General features: G+C 38.5%; 1 long non-coding RNA gene across 1 annotated transcript; it reads right to left on the bottom strand.

Annotated features, from left to right (window-relative positions):
• Window positions 1-8,180: 8,180 nt before the first annotated feature.
• On the bottom strand, window positions 8,181-10,186 carry LOC125781268 (uncharacterized). Its single transcript, XR_007424488.1, has 5 exons — window positions 10,074-10,186; window positions 9,536-9,602; window positions 8,919-9,039; window positions 8,697-8,807; window positions 8,181-8,566 (listed from the first exon to the last, which is right to left on the bottom strand). It is a non-coding gene; the product is annotated as an uncharacterized LOC125781268 (long non-coding RNA).
• Between the last annotated feature and the right edge of the window lie 6,603 nt (window positions 10,187-16,789).

The raw sequence follows: 16,789 nt of genomic DNA, 5'->3' as shown, positions 1-16,789 counted from the left end.
TGTGAGAGAGTGAATAAGTGTGTATGTGGGAGAGAGTGTGCATTAATGTGTGAGAGTGAATGTGTGTTTTTAAAAGAGTGATGTGTATGTGTGTGTGAGAGAGTGTATGTGAGACTGAATGTGTGTGTGTGAGAGAGTGAATGTGTGTGAGTGTGTGTGAGTGTGTGTGTGTAGGAGAGAGGGGGAATAGAAAGGCATAGACATGCTTTCACACACCCACATTATAAAATCACAGGTCTGCTAGCTGTAGAGCAAAGTCTACTGTTTCTATTTCTCTCAGGCTGAGTCTAAAATTAACCCTTTACTGAGTTTACAACCACTACACTTAACCCTTTAACGTCCATATCAGAAATGATATATTGCCACAGCAACAGTTTACAATATTTTTTGATAAATAGAATCCTACACAATTAATTGCAAGATTGACAGACAGTAGCAAGCGATGACGAGTCTTACTCTCCAGTTAATCAGTGAATATTAACTTTTCAATATCCAAAATACCTGTCTCTACTACGCTAGTGGTGGTGGTAATTTTTTTTTTTTGGTTAGCAACCTTACTGAAGTTCAGTGATTACCTGTTTAGCAGAGAAAATAGCCAGCTCGCCTGTTTCCATGGATGCAGCACACTACTTGCATGCTGCTTGCTGTCTATACCTGGCAATCTGGATAGTTGAAATGGGACAGGTGGAATGACGATGGGCACATTCAGCAACATAATACAGAAAAACATACCCTATGTTGGTTGGCTAGCTTGTTTACTAGTTCTTCACCAGTATATATGCGCTGTAACACAGAATCTTCTCTCTATATTTACTTTTTTTTAAAAACAGCTCTGACCAATCAGAGGAGACCACGTGCTTGCGTGGTTTATTGATGCACATTTTGGTGCGTTTAGGTTTATATCTGTGTGAAACCAAACCAAACAGAGGGAGAAACACTTTACGTAAACAAAGTCATCCACTGATCCGGATCATAGAAACCAACTACAGGTGTGAAAACGCTCTTTTATACTAAGCTAATTAAGTTCTAATTCAGAAATCCTTACAACCAAGCTGAGATGTTTATAATAAAACAAAAAAAAAGTTTCCTCTATCCAAATTATCATGCAATCTTTATTCCAGCATCTCACGTTGGTTTTATTCCCCCTCAAACATATACAGCTCTGGAAAAAAAATTAGAGACCACTTCAGTTTCTGAATCAGTTTCTCTGATTTTGTTATTTATAGGTATATGTAAAATGAACATTGTTGTTTGATTCTTTAAACTACAGACAACATTTCTCCCAAATGAGGAAAATATTTATTTACTGAAAATGAGAAATGGCTAAAATAACAAAAAAGATGCAGAGCTTTCAGACCTCAAGTAATTATGCAAAGAAAACAAGCTCATTTTTATAAAGTTTTAGGAGTCCAGAAATCAATATTTGGTGGAATAATCCTGGTTTTAATCACAGTTTTTATGCATCTTGGCATGTTCTCCTCCACCAGTCTTACACACTGCTTTTGGATAACTTTATGCCTTTACTCCTGGTGCAAAAATTCAAGCAGTTCAGTTTGGTTTGATGGCTTGTGATCATCGATCTTCCTCTTGATTCTATTCCAGAGGTTTTCAATTTGGTAAAATCAAAGAAACTCATGATTTTTAAGTGCTCTCTTCTTTTTTCCAGAGCTGTATATAAGTATATACTAGTATTTTAATTGGCACCACTTACATAAATATACAGTAATTGCATTTGCAAATAAAAAATTGCATCCTAAGAAGAGCAAGTGCAATTAATTACTATACAAAGAAAAAGAGCACAAATCCATTAGCTAAAGTCCATGTAAATTAATCAGCGTACCTTGTGTATTACTGTGTAGTACAGCTGCTGTGTATAAGGTCACCAGAAGCATGAACACACAGGAGACGATGTGAGTATCCACTAACGTAATTACCTTATCAGTGCTGTATCACTGAAACATATCCCAGCTCCTCAGCCGAGCAGAGTCCTCACGCCGAGCTTATCCGGAAAAGCTGCTGCAGGGAATCTTCAGAGCTTCATCCAGGTCTGAGCTGCTGGGAGCAGTGTGTGTCCAGCCTGTGCCCGCAGAGCGTCCACTGAAACAGATACCCGCACAGCCAAAAAGAGATGAAACCTGATCCCAAACTCAAGCGGCGGGTATGACTAATTAATCACACTCTCACTCTGAATTTATTATGTCCGGCAGGGCTGACCTGAACAGGAATAAAGTCATACTGGATCTGCAGGACATATTCATATAAATCCCAGAGCAGCATTAAAACACTGATACTGCAGAGAGGCTGAGAGAGTTCTACATTATTACTGATTATATGAGGGAATTAAAGCAGATCACAGTACTTTTAGATAGGCAGCAGTGTTCAGAGGCACCTGATCCAGGGCACTGTGGGGGCGTGAGCTCCTGATCTGGATCACGGGGGGAACAGGGGCTGTTTTCACCGTTCACTATTACATACATGCAAAACCCTCACGTTTTTTGAAAAGCTAAGTTCAAATTCACGAACCACAACCAGGCCTGATTACTGCCAGACCTGTAGAATCAAGAAATCACTTAAACCACAGCATTCTCCTTTCCATCCTCACCAGTCTTGGAATCACTGGCTCTGCATGGCAGTGGTTTGCATCGTACCTGGAGGACCTGGAGGGGCAACATCTGCTCCATGCAGACTCTCCACTGGGGTTCCACAAGGCTCAGTGCTTGGTCCTCTTCTTTTCTCACTCTATACTCGCTCTCTGAGTGAAATAATATCTTCTCATGGATTCTCATACCACTGCTATGCTGATGACACTCAACTAATCCTTTCTTTTCCTCCTTCTGACACTCAGGTTTCATCCCGCATCTCAGCATGTCTCAGTTATGTCTCGATGTGGATGAGTTCTCATCACCTAAAACTCAACCCCAGCAAGACTGACCTTCTGTTCATCCCAGGAACTACGAGCCTTCACAACAATCTCTCCATCTCTTTCGACAACTCACTGGTCACTCCATCGGCAGAAGCACGAAGCCTTGGTGTAGTAATGGATGACCAGTTATCATTCTCGAGCCATATTGCAAATCTGACTCGATCATGCAGATTTCTCCTGTACAACATCCGAAGAATTCGACCGTTTCTGTCTCAGGAAGCCACTCAGGTGCTTGTGCAGTCTCTTGTCATCTCAAGACTACTGCAACTCTCTACTGGCTGGTCTTCCACTGCGAGCCACCAAACCACTACAGTTAATTCAGAATGCTGCAGCACGACTCGTCTTTAATCTTCCGAAGTTTAGTCATGTGACTCCTTTGCTGCGTTCCCTCCACTGGCTTCCTGTTGTCGCCCGCATCCGATTTAAAACTCTGACGCTGGCCTACAAGGCAAAAAACGGACCAGCACCTTCATACTTGATGGCAATGGTCAAAGCCAGATCTGCACCAAGAGCTCTTAGAGCTTCCAGTACGGCTCGGCTCGAACCTCCATCACTCAAAACACACAGAAAACAAACATCCAGACTCTTCTCTGTGCTGGAGGACCAAGGTGGTGGAATGAACTTCCACTGGATGTCAGAACAGCAGAGTCACTCGCGGTCTTCAAACGTCTTCAAACTGAAGACACATCTTTTTAAAGAGTTCCTAAACTTAAAAAAAAAAAGGTTCCTAGGATTCTAAACATGATTAAGTTCTATATGTATCTTGATCCTAGTCTAAAAACTAGCTTTGGATATCTGAAGTTACTTTGAAGCACTGTTGTAAGTCGCTCTTTGGATACATTTGAAAACAACAGATATTTTTAGACCAAAAAAAACATCATACTGAACGTTAAACATGGTGGTGGTAGTGTGATGATCTGGGGCTGCTGGATAACTTGCTGTAATAGATGGAAGCAGGAATTCTGCTGTTTACCAGAAAATCCTGAAGGAGAATATCCGGCCATCTGTTCAAAGCACACAAACACAAAAGTCTACCTCTGAATGGCTTAAAAAAAAAAAAAAACTAAATGAAGGTTTTGGAGGAGAGGTCTAGTTAAAGTCTGATTGAGATGCTGTGGATGATCTTAAACAGATGTTTATGCTGGAAAATCCTCCAGTGTGTCTGAATTAAAACAATTCTGTAAAGAAGAGTGGAACAAAATTCCTCCACAGAGATGTGAAAGACTCATAGCCAGTTATCAGTAAAGCTAGACTGTGGCACAACCAATTTATTAGGTTTAGGAGGGGCAAACACTTTTTTCACACAGAGCTAGATTGGTTTGGATAGTTGTTTTCCCCTTATTACATAAAATTATCATTTAAAAAGTGCTTTTTATATTTACTCAGGTTATCTTTGCCTGATATTCAAGTTTGTCTGTAGGGGCTGCATTTAATTTGAGTCATGTTTGGAAAGTCTGGTTGAACAGTTTGGTCAAGCTGACCATTGCTTGGTCAGGTTGATCAGCTTTGTAGACCAGCTAAACCATTAAACTCAAACAAAAACATACTCTATACTGGTTAAGAGCTAAACTGGTCAACCAACTTAATGATCTTGGGCAGTTTGAGCTGAGATCCAGGAGAGTAACACTGTGCATCAGCGACACTGCGTGCACTAACACTGCCTGGCCACCTTTATCTTTGATTGCTGCACACATTCACTGTGGCATTGTTTCAATAATCTTCTGCAATGTCACAAGATTTATTTCAATCCAGTGTTGCATTAATTTTTCACCAAGATCTTGCAGCAGCATTGATGATGGTAGAGTCTGACAGCTGCACAAAGTCTTCTCCATCCAGCACATCCCAAAGATTCTCAATGAGGTTAAGATCTGGACTCTGTGGTGAACTCTCTCAATCCATGTGTGAAAATGATGAGCTCATGCTCCCTGAATCACTCTTTCACAATTCGAGCTCCATGAATCCTGATATTGTCTTATCTTGTAATATGTCCGTGACCATCAGGGGAGAAAAAATCCATTGATGGAATAACCTGCTCTATATTCAGTATATTCAGGTAGTCAGCTGACCTCATTCTTTCAGCACATACTGTTGCTGAACCTAGACCTGCAGACCAACTGCAGCATCAACCACACATCATTTACTTACTTACATCCAGGTAAAGACTTTTTGGCCAGGCAGTGTACATAATAATTTACAACATACAGTAATTGGTAAAATATTTTAAATAGTGCACTCACAAGTTAAAGGTCATGGGATAGCAGTATGCAAATGATCATGAAGTGTTACCTCAGTACTATACAGTACCTCAGTATAAATTGTGAGATGTTATCTGGTAAGTGAGGTTTAATACTGGTGATGCAATGCCAGATAGCAGGTACAGATGCATCATTTAACCTTTCTTGATCCACAGTGTAACATGAGTAATATGTCATAGAAATATAATATTACCACCCACAGTAGACAGTGCAGTGGGTGGTATTAATCATGACCTTCAGCTTCTGAAAAGACAATCAACTCTGGCAGAAATCACATACATATTTAATACAGGAGACCACAAATGCATATTGAACAGGTTCCATGACTTTTGGCATGTCTGTGTTTTTCCTTTGGATGTAATAGAATAGACTGACTATAAAACACTGACATTTTCAACAGCTTTAAAGTTAATCTGAATGCATATGAGCTTGCTATAATCTGTTAATGGGAAAAGTCTGCTCTCATTTATTTAATCATTTTAATATTCATTAAATACAGTATGGGAAACTGGACTCCTCTATTACTCATTATAAATGAGTATGCTGATCATAACTCCATAACTCAGCCAGGCTGCGCTGCTTACAGAATTATAGTTATGGAAGCTGGGCCATTTATTTCACAGGCCAAATATGATCTGTTAGACTGTTGCAGAACATAAATCATCCAAAATAACAAAGCTTTTATGTTTTTATATCCCTCGCATATTATTAATACACAGGATGAAATACCTCCTTACTGATCGTTTTCTCTGCTACACCTACCATAGATGTGCAGGCGAAAGTTTGGTGAACCCTTGTTAGAACTTGTTGCTGTAAAAAAACAAATTAAATCTAAAACATTTTTTCAACCTATTAAGCAGGATTACTGTGCTATTTTAGTTATAAATGTATTTATTTAGTAAAAGTGTAATGGTACAGCCCCCCCCACCCCCGCCAAAAAAAAAAAAAAAAAAAATACTTGCACACACACCAAAGGATAACAAAACTTTACTTTTATATTAATTCATTTTACTTTTTTTTTTACTTAAATTTTGAGTATTCAGAGGTGAAATGAGTTTTATATTTTTTTCTTTTTGGAAGGCCCTGCCTCTGCTTTCCTTTGTTTTTTTTGTTGGAAAAAAAGCCTTTATTTGACAAAAATTGACAGTTACAATATCACAAAAAAATGCACAACATCAAATACATTTCATATCATATTACAATAATTATTAATATTGCCTCCGCCATGCAAGTACGTCTCGCTGCAGCCTGTAGGAAGGCGGAGTTGGACATCCAACTCCGCCCACATCCAACCCCGCCCACATGTGCTCTTGTACGCCAACCCCCCTACTTTTTTGTTCAAGAAGCACTGTGTGCCACGTGAAATACGCATATAACGCCGATGTTGCGCTAAATTTACGCATATCTTGTGAGTAGTTCCACCACGTAGCCTTGGCTACAGCACTACACATGCTGTAGTGTAATGCACAGATATCACAAAAAATAGGCTATATATACAGTACCAGCCAAAAGTTTGGAAACACTTTCTCATTAATTTTTGGTTTAACATTGTAAATAAAGTAATACATAAGGAATCATGTGAACTTAAAAGTGTATGATTTTATTGTTTTTCTTATATGGCATGCTGCTAACTTGTGGTTTATGAGGCTGGTAACTCATTCTGTGTAACAGAGGGAACTCTTGCTCTTCTTTTTCATCACGTGTGCCATTTCTCCTTTATTTTATACAATAAGCAAATAATTGCATACAACGATTTGCTGTTTCCAAAAGATCAATTGCCTCTGTCCTGTATATCACAATACATTATACATTAATCTGTCCCACTCACCAGCAGAGTAAGCCATTATTTCACTGCATTAATCCTTACATTTAAATTTGTTAAACTAGTTGCCAGAGTGTGTAGATTTTATAAATTTATTTTAGACTGGTAAATATCTCCAGAATTATTGATTAGCTATCATAGGAATCATTATTTACTTATTATATAAAGTTAAAACTTACGATATACAGTTTTTGGTTATGTTCCATATGAAATAAAGAGCACATTATCAATCATGGCTTTGCACTGGTAGAGGCTGGTCAAAGGGTGCATCTGATTATTAAAGTGTTTGATTGTTAGATCACACCTGTTCTCTGTACTGTAATGCTCTATACTTCATATTACAGATAGACAGTGCTTCTTATCACCACTCAGCAGGGGGAAGGCTATTTGTGTCATAGGCATAGCTAATATATAATAATGATATTAGAAGTAATTCTGCATCTTCACTGTCAACAGGGTGCTGAAAATATTACAGATGAGAATGACACAGCTGCACTGTATAGCATACAATTTAGGACCACCACAGAGCAGCTATTATGTGGCTTGTTGGTTATTCACAACACTACAGTGACACTGACATAGTGGTGTTAAGAGCTGTGTTGGTATGAGTGGATCCGACAAAGTAGTGCCTCTGGAGAATTTAAACACCTCATTGTCACTACTGGACATGAAATGCTCCATCAACCAGCATCATGTGGGCAGCGTCCTGTATTCAGCATCAAGTAGGCAGCATCCCATGGGCACTGATGAATTTGCAGATTTGCAACAAACTGTGCAGCAACAGATTTAAAGATTCTGTCTCTGACTTTTCACTCACAATGTAAAGCAGCTGTTGGTAGAAGTGTCTAATAGAGTGAACAGTGTTTTATACCTATTGTATATTATACACCAGTAAACCATTATGCAACTAAAGTGTCCTAGATGCTAATTGGAGCTAAAAAAAAGAATAATAGAAGCAGAAACAAGCAGGTGGTAATAATGGTATGCTGGATAGTGTATAACGATAGAGTACAATATATCAAATGCTGTGGTTTCAGAAATTAAAATATCATATGTATACATAGCCATTTTGTCAATAATAATAATAATAATAATAATGATATCCCTCTCCTGCTTCTCCTCTCCCAATTTTGTATGGCTGACAGTAGTTCCCAGGGAAATTAACTCCATTTACAAACACTTTGTCCAAGCTAATACAATATCTTTATTGGCATTTATTGGCACACTAGCCTTTAAAATGTTTGGTTACATGCTTTGGTCAAACAAATACAGAAGTCTTTATTTAAAAATGCAACACCCAGCCACTCACACACCCAGCCACTCACACACCCAGCCACTCACACACCCAGCCACTCACACACCCAGCCACTCACACACCCAGCCACTCACACACCCAGCCACTCACACACCCAGCCACTCACACACCCAGCCACTCACACACCCAGCCACTCACACACCCAGCCACTCACACACCCAGCCATTCATGAAGCTGGCTGCAGAATCCAGGGTGCTCGTTTTCGCTGTAAAATGCCACAAGCTCCCCTCGTCTCCCATGCCCAACGTAGCCTGTAATATAAGTAAAAACACACACTTTCACAAAGTAACAATCTCTCAAGCCCCAATACCTTAAATATATTGACTTACCAATTTCTGACCTCAGGAAAAAATTATCAAAATTTATTTAGAACAAACATACCCAGTATGTAGTCTTTATAAGTTTCTTGACAGTTCTGGCAGCACTGCAGTTCGTACATCCTGCGAAACTTGTCTTTACATGCAGCACTGTGATGTTTTCATGGCACTACACCTGTAGGTTTAAAAAAAATCAAGAATTTTAAAATGATTTCAAAATCAGTGAGTGTAATTCCTTTTCTAAGGGAAAACAAACATCTTAACTGTACTGAAATATCATGCTTACTGTCAAGCCACTCGAAATGTGCCCGGGCCCGGAATGATTGTTGTCCAAACAATGTCCCGGAAGAGACGACAAACCAGTGACAGCTTTAAAAAAGCTTTGTCACCCTCATCCAGAACTGTATCTATGAGAATAAGGGGCATCTGTGAAAAACATTATAGAAGCATGTAGATTTTGATTCATGAAAATTATAGTAATTGAAAAAAATGACCAGATAACATTCTAAGGCTGCAACCAATTACTATTTTGGTATTCTATTAATCTGAGTTGGAACTTATTATTTCAATCATATCCCCAATCTCTGATTACTGTAGGAATGGCTAGCATTTTTGCCTGAAGACTGTAGTCAGCCTCATTCTGTTGACTAATCTCTGCCTTAACGTAACAAAACAGCTCTCTGCTTTTCTATCCCTTTAAAATGATAGCTCTCCAATAGCTTATGGGCTTCAAATGCCCTTGAAATGACTAGTCAACACTAGGTCAAGTTGAAATTTCAAATAATGTCAACTTATCTTTTCAGCCCAATTCAGACTTTTGAAAACAAACCACAACAGTAAAACATTTTAAATGGCCCAGTTAAATTAACCCGAAATAAAAAACACACATCCACACCCTCACACCTGTTCAAAGGAGACGTTGCCCATTCTATCTCCTTCATCAGTCACACGTTCAACACGCTGAACTTTCCTGAGAGAAAATATAATAATTAATATAATTAATACCATGCACAGAGGAAGCAAGACCAGAACTGGGAGAAGGTGTATCAGGAGTAGCTGGCAGAGGGGGAGCTGGACGTGCATCAGAAGTAGCAACAGTCTGTGGATTAAACACTTCTGCTATAATGGTCTTGGTTGCACTGCTGCACAGAGATACATGATGTCTGAACTGGTCTTTGCATAGTATTGTATGGCTGCAATAGACACAATAAAAGTGTGCTGTAGGTGTGCAGTTTAGAGATGAAGGAAACTGTAAGACCAAAATGCACACAACATGCAATTAAGCCTATAAATATTAATATTCTTCAACTCATTATGCCCATCAATTGAGTGTAAGAAGTAAGTGCATTTGTTGATTCAAGATATTACATTTACATGTTTATTTGTTATAGCCAATAAAATCAATATCTCTCTCTCTGTTTAAAGAAATACTTCCCCATACCGTTATTCTCGACTGCTTGTTTGATATGGTTTTGTAGATGTAGGCTGTTATTAAATCGCTGGTCAGTGTCAAAACTGAAGCAGGGGCATTTGAAAACACCACACTGGCCAAACCCTGAAGAGTCAGGAGTGGCCTGGACATGTGTTGGATGCTGTAAAACAGAAAGCAACAAAACACAACATGAGCTTACAATTACTATATCGGTGCACATTAATTGTAACTACATTCAGTACAAAGGTAATAAATGTGCATCGACTTAACCCTCCTGTTATGTTACGGGTCAAATTGATCCATTTAGTAAGATAGTAAAAGTTTTTTTTTCTGTATGAAACGTCTTCAGCTTGCCTTTATTTGTATAATTAACATATAACATGAAAATGGTTAATTTCATATTTGCAACAACCCCCTGCAAAAACTAAAACGAAATTGTAATGTTATGTTTCATTTATATGTAAAAATATTGTGTTGGTCGTTTAAAAGTAACAAAGTAGTAAAACAAAAAAAAAAGTAAGATTTTTTAAAATGGAAAAACAAGTGCATTATCCTAATTGAACTATTACCTCTATTGTACACTATTGTACTAAATGTTGATAGAACAATCAGCAATGGAGTTAGTTATTAAATATTTACTCTTCTGGTTAGGATTATTTTGGTTTCAGAAATATTTTGGATAATTAAAAATGAACCAGGTCAAATTAACCCGGGAATACCATTGCTATTCCTGACAAATTAAATAGGAGGATTAAGCATTGATATCTTCAAATATTTATTTGTATGACTAAGACTTTGAACCAATTTTAGTTAGCTAGATTATCTTGCTATCTTGTTAGCCAATAAACTGTCTATACAAGAAGTTAAAACAGTTTTTTAGGTTAGCTGACTATAACCCCTAGCTATGCCTTAAAAACAAAACTGATGCCTAGCTCACTACTAGCTATGAGAGTTTATCTGTGATACCATTAATTGGTAGCATTTTAGCACATAAAACAGAAGGTAAGATAACTAAAGTTTGAATTAGACAAGACTGGGTGCAATTCTGCATTAGAATCCATCAAAAAAAAACGGCAATATGACTAGCTAGAAGCAAACAAACCACATGGTACACGCGCCGATGTAGAACCTTCATGTGCGTATCAACGACTCACCGTTTATTCATAAAATATAATATAGAAAAACAAGAGGACATTATAAAAATAGCTCTGTTAACTTAAAAAATAAGTCAATATTTGTACTTACCGCCATAACCGGAGATATAAATCAGATAGATGCTTTAGCTGCTTTCTCGGCTACAATTCCTGTTTACCGGGAGTAAATGTAGGCGTTCGTGACGGACGTAAGGTGGGTGTTGCTTTAGACGTAAGGCGGAGTTGGACATGGGCGGAGTTGGATGTGGGCGGGGTTGGATGTCCAACTCCGCCTTCCTACAGGCTGCAGCGAGCGGCTCCTCCCGCCATGATCTGCTTTCTCTCACTCGCTGAACAAATCCCGTCCGGGAGGGGTGAAAAACACTGCCCGCCCACACTAAAAACTGATTGGCTGTCTCACAGACTCTTTGCAGAGAACAGGCCAATCAGAACCCTCTCTGTTTTCTCTCTCTCCTTCCCACACGCGATTAGAGAATAAAAGTCTGTGGTCTGTGTGTGCGTTTGCGGCGCTCGTTCTGAATTCCGGGAGATTATATGTGACTCGCGGGCATCAGGGAGCCACTACCGAAATGCGTGAGACTCCCGCAGCTTCAGGGAGACTTGGTTTGTCTGCAGTACTGTATATCAGAGTGTATGCAATCCTGTGCACTGTGATTTGCTTTTGAACATTTAAGTGCCACATAGTGGAATACAACGCTGTTGAGCTGCATTTTAATGAGGTTTGTATGCAATTCTGACATTAATTCAGTCTATTAACTCAGTGTAAATTCTTGTGTATTTCTTGTATTTTTAATAAAGAGATCAAGTGCAGTGAAATGTAATGTAACAGTGGTTTTGCATTTCATTTTAGCACGTATTCTGCATGTTAGTGCGGAAAAGCAGTGCAGTTTGTGGATTGCATTTACATTTTTACACTGTAGTGTATGCTTTTCAATTTGGCACCAATTTCTCTCCATACATAGCAGACGTATGTAGTCTAGTATGAAGATAATCCGTGCAGACACGCAAAGGGACCTCCAGACAAACTCCAGTCCAACTAAACTTCTTTAATATTCAGCTCTGGAAAAAAATTAAGAGAGCACTTTAGTTTCTAAATCAGTTCCTCTGATTTTGCTATTTATAGGTTTATGTTTGAGTAAAATAAACATTGTTGTTTTATTCTACAAACTACAGACAACATTTCTCCCAAATTCCAACTAAAAATAGTCATATAGAGCATTTATTTGCAGAAAATCATGCATCTTGGCATGTTCTCCTCCACCAGTCTCACACACTGCTTTTGGATAACTTTATGCCACTCCTACTTAAAAAAATCAAGCAGTTCAGTTTGGTTTGATGGCTTGTGATCATCCATCTTCCTCTTGATTATATTCCAAAGGTTTTTAATTTGGTAAAAATCAAAGAAACTAGTCATTTTTAAAAAGGTCTATTATTTTTTTACATTAGATTTTGTTAATTAGTTTTTACATTGTACTCAATGGGGCATATATGCAGCTGGATCAGGGAACAGCCTAGTGCATCCCAAATGTATCAACATTAACATTTTAAAATTACATTACAGTCATTATGGCTTTTAGAAAAATGTTTTTTAAACCAGGATTTAAGACTTGAATAAAAAAGATCTACTATACTTCTACCTAAGTAATAATTAAAATAGTTTTCACATCTTTAAACAGCACCCAAATTACGTTTTTTTGGTAAATCTGAGATAAGCCTTTTTGATGTTCTTGGTTAGGGGCCATTTTCACTCTTCAAATCACCAATGGACATCTTTTTTGACCATTCTCTTTTTAGAAGCATAAATGCTGACCTTTCACAGAAGTGAATGAGGCCTGTAGTTCCTCAGATTCCTCTTCTGTTACTTCCTTAATGAGTCATCAGTGAATTCTTCAAGGACTTTTCTTAGATTGGTCACTTCTGCAAAAATTCACCACTGATCCTAACTGCCTCCATTAGTGAATAATGGCTTTCAATGTTGCATGGAGCAACTTTGAAACTCTTTCCAGACTATTAGTATAATAACTTTCTAATCTTTTCTATTGGATGTGGCAAATGTTGTATTTGTGTAAAATGTTGATTTAATAAGGTTATCAGTAATCAAGGCTAGATGTTTCTACTTTAATAAGCAACTAAATCAGTTTCATTGGTTGGCACACTTAAAATCCTTTAATTTTCCCAAAAATCACAGGTGTGCCTTGTGTATGAATTCTACCATTCAGATATTGATGAGCAGTAAAGCCACTCTGCTGAAGTACAGTGGTATAAGCATTAGCATTAGCCGCTAACAGCTGCGCTAGCTCTTTCGCCGTTCAGAAGTGAGTATACTGGACTGTAGTCTGCGTGTTTACTGCTTTAAAACAAGCTACTTGGGACAAACCACTTGCTGATAGCACCCTGGCTTACAAGAACACTCAGGGTTCCACAGGCTATCACTGTCAGGTGCCATTTACGCCCTGCTAACACTGTGGTTAGCAGCTAATGCTAATGCTGCTGCACCCAGCCTTAGTGCTGGAGAAACTTCACTAAAAACTCACCCCTAGACAAAATATTGGAAAATCTAAGCTTACTGTAAATAAATGGAAGCACTTTACTCACCCAAATAAACAGTTTTTAGGAGAGAAATCTGTGTAGATTAACATCCAGTGTTTTAAGAATTGCAGTTTTGTTTTCTTTGGCGCTTCCTCATTAGAAGTGACACCCTTGCTCACTTCGGTGAAGGCATCCTTACTAGTGTCGCTTAATGCGTCTTATGTATAAAAATAGACCAGAAAATAGACGTCCATTAATAGTGTGCCTTATAATCCAATGTGCCTTATAGTTTGAAAAATACGGTACCATAGCTTTCATGCTTCTGTTGCTAAATGCAATCAAATCGTCACAGCAATGTTATGTATGTCCAAAATCTAGAAGAAATTATTTTTCCTGCTAGAGAAATTTACTCCAATGAAAGCAGAATAAACAGGTTTTGTAATGATCTTACATCATCAGATGAAACAATGTGTGTGTCCACTTAGTACATATTATCAGTTCAGTTAATGTGCCAATAATATTTTTTGTCATTACTAGCTGAAATGTGATACTTTGAAGTAAAAAAACATACCAATGCTGCTTAAAAACTTTATGAACATTTTCTAACCTTCAAAAAAAAGCTTTTACTGTGGTAATATTTACCTCTGGTTCAACTGTGCTATAGGTGTGAATTATGTGTGTGTGTATTTTGGTATTTTTTTCCTCCCTCATGCCCCGCCCCTAAACCCATACATCACCAAGTGCCCCACCCAAACTACCCCTCACATTTATTTATTTTTTTTCAAATTTGAGCTGAGGGTGGAGTCAGAAAAAAGCAGGGAGTTAAGTGGCCCTTTTAAAAACTTAAACATGTTATTAAATACGAAGCAATAAAGAAAGAAGCATCACTGCAGGTTTGTGTTTAAATACAATGAGAATTTTATTCAAACGGTGCAAAAAAGAAAAAAAAATAAACTAACATAAAAACCAGATGTTCTTTCTGTCTAGATTGCACTGCCACACAGCCTGGGCTCGCCTCTCGGGTGGGGAAAGAAAAGAAATAAAAATAAAAAGATAAAGATAAAACACAAACTGTCCAATTAACCAGAAGTATCGCACAAGTTTGGTTGGAGTGACCTGCGTCTGTGATCTGTACATGCAACAGTTTCAGTCTCATGCAAACCAGTAGAACCAGTCGGTGCTGACGACTGCACTTCGGTTCTGTCACACTCATGAAAATGTACAATATAAAAATAGTAAGTTCATTACAGAATAACAAAAACGAAGCCCACCGTATCCGACAGGAGGTGTGGCCTCACCGCCAGCCTGGAAATCTTTAAAAATTGTACTCAAAATAGTTTATTTTTTCTTTTTTTACCAGAAGCATTTTAAGGTCAAAAATAGAAGCAAAAAACGAAGATAACGGAAATCAGGAGGCCCGTCTGCTCGACAACTACGAAAGAACATCCTAGCTTCAGAACTAAACCTTCCAAAAGGAAACTTCTGAAAAATCTTACTATAAATATATATATAATATACTTTTGTTTCAAATCATAGCATTTTTCTCAGGTCATTAAGGAAGAAATTAGTGTGTTCACCAAAAAATGCTGAACAGGCTCTTGGTGGTCAGCCATGACAGTCGAGAAATAAACAAACAGAAATGCCCCAACAAATACTGACTCTACTACAGATCCAGGTGAGTGCAAGGGCTCTTACAAAGGCCCTCACAAGAGCACTTACAAAGTCATTTCACAAGGGCTCTCACAAAAGTTCTTGCAAACTCTGTTGCAAGTGGTCTCACAAGCAAACTCACTGTGCTCTTGCAAGGGTTCTTGCAAATCTTTTCACAATGGCTCTTGCATAAATTTCACAACGGCTCTTGCAAGAGTTCTCGCAAATCTTTTCACAAAGGCTCTTGCAAAACTTTCACAAGGGCTCTTGCAAAACTTTCACAAGGGACTCTCACAAACTTTTCGCAAGTTCTGTTGCAAGTGCTCTCAGAAGCAAACTCACAAGTGCTCTTGCGAGGTTTCTCGCAAATCTTTACACAAGGGCTCTTGCAATATTTTTCGCAAATCTTTTCACAAAGGCTTTTGCAAAACTTTCACAATGGCTTTCAGAAACTTCTCGCAAGCTCTGTTGCAAGTGCTCTCACAAGCAAACTCGCAAGTGCTCTTGCAAGGGTTCTCGCAAGTCTTTTCAAAAGAGCTCTCTTAAGGGCTCTCTCAATGGCTCTTACAAGAATTCTTTAAAGCGCACTCGCAAGGCCTTTCACAGTGGCTGCCGAAAGTACTCTTGCAAATGTAGGCTGTCGCAAGCTCTCTCGTGAGTTCTTTCGCGAAAAAGCTTGCGACAGCCCTTGCGAACGCCTTTGCAAGAATACAAGAGTTCTTGAAACCACTCTCGCTAAGGCTCTCGCAACTGCTTTTGCACAGGTTCTTAAATCACCCTGGTATGCACTCCCGTTAGGTTTATTGAACGCACTCTCACAAGGGCTCTAGTTTAACTCCCTTGTTGAGCTCCTTATCCGTTTTAGTGTCCCGAAAATGATACATTCTCATATTTTAAAAAACACTGTAAAACTGCTTTTGGTTTACAAAAATAACTCGAACGCATTTGTACAACCGTTGTCATCTTTAATACAAAAAAACAAACAGAAAACCCACGCCTGCAGTCTGGTTTAAAGATGCGTGTGAAGAAGCGATCCGTATTTAAATAAAGGAAGGAGATGAGTGTGAGCTACAGGTGCACGGTGAGGGGAGGAGGAGGAGGAGGAAGAGGGGAAGCACTCGTTCAGACTGGTTTCAGTGACTGGGATTTGCTTGCTTGTGGTTTTAAGCTGCAGTAAAACAGTACATCCTCATACACACTCACATATATTCATATACACACATTCATATATACACACACACAGGTTATGTGATGCTAATGTACTGCCTGAGGGTTGTTAGCTAGCAGCTAGCAGCTAGCAGGCCTCATACAGACGTTCTGATCTGTACAGGCATTTGTAAAAAACGTCTGTATTTATGTGCATTAAAGAATAAAACGCTCCGATGTGCCGAA

This window comes from Astyanax mexicanus, chromosome 1 (genome assembly GCF_023375975.1).
Source record: "Astyanax mexicanus isolate ESR-SI-001 chromosome 1, AstMex3_surface, whole genome shotgun sequence".
Lineage (NCBI taxonomy): Eukaryota > Metazoa > Chordata > Actinopteri > Characiformes > Acestrorhamphidae > Astyanax > Astyanax mexicanus.
Note: the sequence above shows the minus strand (reverse complement) of the source record. Positions and strands in the feature narration are given on the sequence as shown.